The sequence below is a fragment of the Egretta garzetta genome, unplaced genomic scaffold (assembly GCF_000687185.1).
Source record: "Egretta garzetta isolate BGI_Z169 unplaced genomic scaffold, ASM68718v1 scaffold101, whole genome shotgun sequence".
NCBI classification, from domain to species: Eukaryota; Metazoa; Chordata; class Aves; order Pelecaniformes; family Ardeidae; genus Egretta; species Egretta garzetta.
In genome coordinates this window covers 660,556-665,017 of record NW_009258666.1, presented here as the reverse complement: position 1 = coordinate 665,017, position 4,462 = coordinate 660,556, and the positions used below count along the sequence as shown (strand labels likewise).

At 50.7% G+C, this 4,462-nt stretch overlaps 1 protein-coding gene across 1 annotated transcript in view; it reads left to right on the top strand.

Moving 5' to 3' along the window:
* The window catches only part of MTFR1L (mitochondrial fission regulator 1 like), a 17,703-nt gene extending 15,782 nt beyond the window's left edge, over positions 1 to 1,921 (top strand). Inside the window, exon 7 of the mRNA XM_009648488.2 lies at positions 1,364 to 1,921. The gene's annotated coding sequence lies outside the window, so the exon portion shown is untranslated. The remainder of the gene's footprint in view (positions 1 to 1,363) is intronic.
* Positions 1,922 to 4,462: the final 2,541 nt, after the last annotated feature.

Sequence of the window (4,462 nt, the reverse complement as noted above, 5' to 3'; positions counted from 1 at the left end):
CAGATGGCGGGATGAAAGTGCAGTCGGTGATGGAACCGCGCGGTGATGTCCGGGCGATGCTGGCGGGTTTTAGTACACCCCGGGTATTTCTTAACTCACAAGTTACCCCCCCCCCACCTTGCATGACAGAATGGCCTTAATTTCTTGCCAGTAATTTAATGTTTCATTAATAGTCCTTGTATTCAGATACTGTATTTTATTTAGCATTCAGAAGGTCTATTTATTGAACCACCAATGCTAAGAACCCAGCCCCCACCACAAGAGCTGTCATCTGAGGAAAGGACAGAAGGACCTTGGCATGGTCTGTGGCTACAGTTCTCACTGAAGAGGTTTCCTTCAGCTACACATTCTTTGCAATGTTCCTCACGGCTGTATTTAAAGTATGGTTTGGGTTGTTTTTTTTTTTTTCCTTTATATAAAATGGAGCCTTAATAAGAGAACGGTTGTCCTTGACGTTATTAACATGCAGATGTCCAACTGTGGCAGCAGTGGTGCTTGTCTCTTGGGGGGCACGTGTGGAATTTTGGCAGCTGCAGCTAAAGTGGCTGGGGGTGCCACAGATGCCAAGGATTTTCTTAATCCACTGGGCCCTCAGGCCTTGAAAAATCAACCCCCCCATCCCTACCTCAGAGGCAAGAGAAGAGGCGTGTATTGCCTCTGGCCACCCAGTGAGCAAGAGCAGAAACAGCATTTACGACTTAATTGGTTTTAGAGGGAGTTGCTGAGCTCTCCCCCTCTCAGATGCACAGCGAGGGCACTGCCATTCTCCTCCTGTCCCAGTAAAGCTCCTCTGGGCAATGATTTGGTGGGAATACACGTGCCTGCGGAGAAGATGGAGCTGTAAGCAAGAAAGAGTCCCTGTTCCTGGGCATGTGCTCCACGTGCAGGCTGGATTCAAGAGCCTGGCAGCGCAGTTAACTTCTGGACTACAACATAACTCCAGCTGGAGCTGTTGTACTGAAATTCTGGCCCAAGTGGAAAGTAAAGAAAGCTTAAATGGCAACGCTGACAGTGTTAGAGATGTGCTCAATATTTTTAAAAAAAAAAGTAAAATCAGAGTGGTTGCTGCTGACAAAGCAGGCTGTGGTTCTGCAGCCCGATCATGGCCCTGGATGGACTCCCTGCTTGTGACCCCCTGGGCGTTTTGAGCGGCTGCTCCCTGCGCTTCAAATTAGATCCAATCTAAAGCACACCCCTCCCAACGCTTCCAACAGCAGGGGATTATGAACATGCTGTGCAAGCAGTGTACAGAAGCACCACTGCTGGCAGTGAGACGGGGCAGCTGCCAGATGCAGTTAAACCAACACTGACTGGTTCTTACTCCAGCCCAGAGCGCTCACTGCGCCGCTTTTCACCTCACCAGGGCCAGACTGAGACCATCAACCTGCGGCTGTACGTCCCTGCCTGTGAGAGAACTACGAGTCCAACGTTAGGCTTACAGTCCAGACTAACCCAGCACTGTTACCATTCCTCCGCTTTGTCACAAGTCTTCCTCGCATGAAACCTGGGGAAGTTTGGCACTGTAGAGGGGGCTGGCACAACCGCAGTCCTGAAATAAGTGGAGCCTTGTACTTCCTCGAGGCAGCTAAGGTGAAGTAGGTGATGTGGTTCCTGAGCTGAGCCTAGAAAAACCCTTAAATCGCAACTTCCAGGCTCCTAAGAAATGCAGCTGCGTTAGCAGCAGGCTCTTTCAGGCTGAACAGCAGCATGCTAGGTAAGCAGGCGGCACGAAAGCCAGGCCTTAGTCACACAGGCTGTAATCATGATTGAAGCAAACACACTCCTTCAACATTTTATTTTTATTAAAGCAAAATATCGGAGAACAAAGAGGCCCTGCCTGTTGCATGGGTCTACTGCACATGCTGGCTAGACCGTGCTTACAGAAACAATGGGTGCACCTCCCTAATTCTGACTGCTGTCTTTCTTACAAAAAAAAAAAAAGGCTTTCCTGAGGCCTCACAAGAGGTGACCCCTGTGAGGTCACTTACCAGTGTTTAATCACTCTGTTCCCTTCCGAATCCTGCGTGAACAGTACATCAGAGCACACATCCAACCGCTGCTCCCCCGCTTTGCTCGAGCTCCTCTTTGCAGCGTCGCTGGAACAGCCCTTGCAGGGAGAGTCGGGCAGCTGCCTGTGAGAGCTGCTGTCGTCCTGCCCAGGCGCTGGGACCTTCCGGCAGCGGTGAGCAATGACACAGTTCCCCTCCGAATCCTGGGTGAAGAGCTGCCTGCAGGGACTGCTCCATCCCGGCTTACTGCCCCAGCCCTCCCCGGCTGAACCAGCACCAATGTTCCGGCCGCGCTCACTCAGAGGCCGTGCTCCCGCTGGTCGCTGCGGAGAAGAATAAAAGCCAGCAGCCCAGGTACTGTCTCTTGTTACAGTAGGATTTATATTCTCAGTCTCGGAGAAATCACTTAAAGAATTAACATGACTCTGGTGTGGTTTCTTATTCTGGTTTGTGCCGAGTCTTGGTTGGAGATCAAGCCCGCTCTTCGCCGCCTCTGGCAGTGGCTGGCCCTCTCGTTTGTTCATCCCGCAGCCTGAAGTTGCGCTGCCGCTTGCTGAAACCGTTTCTCTAGCGAATAAATCAGACTCATTTCTGTGAGCGATGACCCGGTTGCCCTCTGAGTCCTGGGTGAAGCTGAAGAAGCAGCACTCCTCTCCCGCCCCACAGGAGGCTTCACTCTTGCTGCGGGACTCTGCTTCTAACAACGAGTCTGGTAAAGGAGTCGGTGTGGCTGGTTCGTGACGCTGGGGTGTAACCTGCACCTTCTCCTCGGCTCCAAAGGATTGTTTCTGGGCTCCCTCCATCTGGGGCAAAGCCAAGATCTTCACAGGAGAAGCAGCCAAAGAAATACCTTTTCCTTTACAGCCTTTATTCAGGATGAAAGGACATGGCCTGGAGTTTTCTTTGTCTTTTTCATCTGAAAAAACCCACAGAATTGGTTAAAGCCAGAGCTGGCACACGCATTTCTCAGTGTTAGTCACTACCCACAGCACGTTCCTTGATGTTTGCCTCAGAATTGCCACTTTCCTGCTCCTTCAGGTCCCAACACAGAGATTGTTCTACGCCAGAGTAGCACTGCCGCCGCCTCATAAAAAAAATCTGTGTTTGTGCTGCTGAGGCTGTGAGGGAATGGCAGCCTAAAACCCTGGAGTAGTTCAAACAAGTCAGCGTCCCTCCAGTGAGATGCAAGAGCTGCTGCTCCAGTCTTTGGCTTCTCTGCCTTCCTCCTCTCAGCCTCCCAGGCAGTTCACCTATGGCGTTCCCTTTAAAAGCAACAGCTCAAGAATTACCAAAAAAAAGAACCAACCCACAAAAACCCACAGTGAAACTTCTACAGCTTGCATTCATCGGGTGATGAAGGCATCGAGTCCCACATTTGCTTCTGAAACCCTTTAATATAAAATCTAATACAACTTCTCAGTATGAGAGAGCTCATCCGCAATTCAGGCTACGCTAAAAGAAAAAACAAAAAATACAATTAAGAAATACTCCAGCACCTTAAATCCTAAGACCTCTGGCTAAACAGCAGCAGGATTCAATGAATCCAAACAGACACAGCGAATAAGTGAACGCAATTGATCGAGGGAATCAAACGGGGAAAAAAAAAAAAAAGAGGAAAGTATACAAAAGGGATTCAAAAGGAGCAGGAATAACGAATCCAAAGCAGTGGCCCTGTCACAGCACAAAAAGAGTACAGATGTCCTAAGGAAGCCAGGGACCAAATGGAGGCCAGGCGGGGTGACAGCATCCCACTGAAAACTCCAGTTCTGTGGGCTGTAAAGGCTGGTGCGGTCTTTAGAGCTCAGATTGTTCTGCAGTGAAGACCAGCTGTGACCGCTGTTACTTACGCTTTAGTCGAACACTGTAAAAGGTGCCTGCGTTTAGATCAACCATCACAGTAAAATCCTTTCCGGGTGTTCAAACCTTTAACCTTTACCCCTCCCCTTCACTAGAAAACGCACTTTTCTGTCTAGTAAAGGTGCCAATAAATAAAGTGAGGTGGGTCTCCTATTGCAGCCTGAAGGTACTGTCCTAGCAAGTGTACGCTGTTCCACGTTACCTGTCTGAGCGCTGAAGAAGGCGGAGATGGTGGTTTGCTTGGTGTGTGGCTGAGAGGCCTTTGTCTGCGTGAAGGCCACCGAGGCCAGAAGTCGACTGGGTACTTTGGGCTACGGGAGACTGGTTAGAGAAAGGAACAAGTGGAAAGTGAATAAACGCCGTTAAAAACAATTCTACCCTTCTTCCAGAGTTGTGGCATAGGTCCCACCTTTGTTAAATGCTTCAGCTCTTCCTATGACACCCTCACGGAACGGCTGAGGGTGGAAGGGGCCATGGAGGCCACCTTGTCCGGCCCCCTCCTCAGGCAGGGTCACCCAGAGCAGGATGCTCGGGACCAGGGCTGCGGGCCGCCCCTGCGCGCTCCGCCCTCGGCCAACCCCATCCCGGCCCCCCTC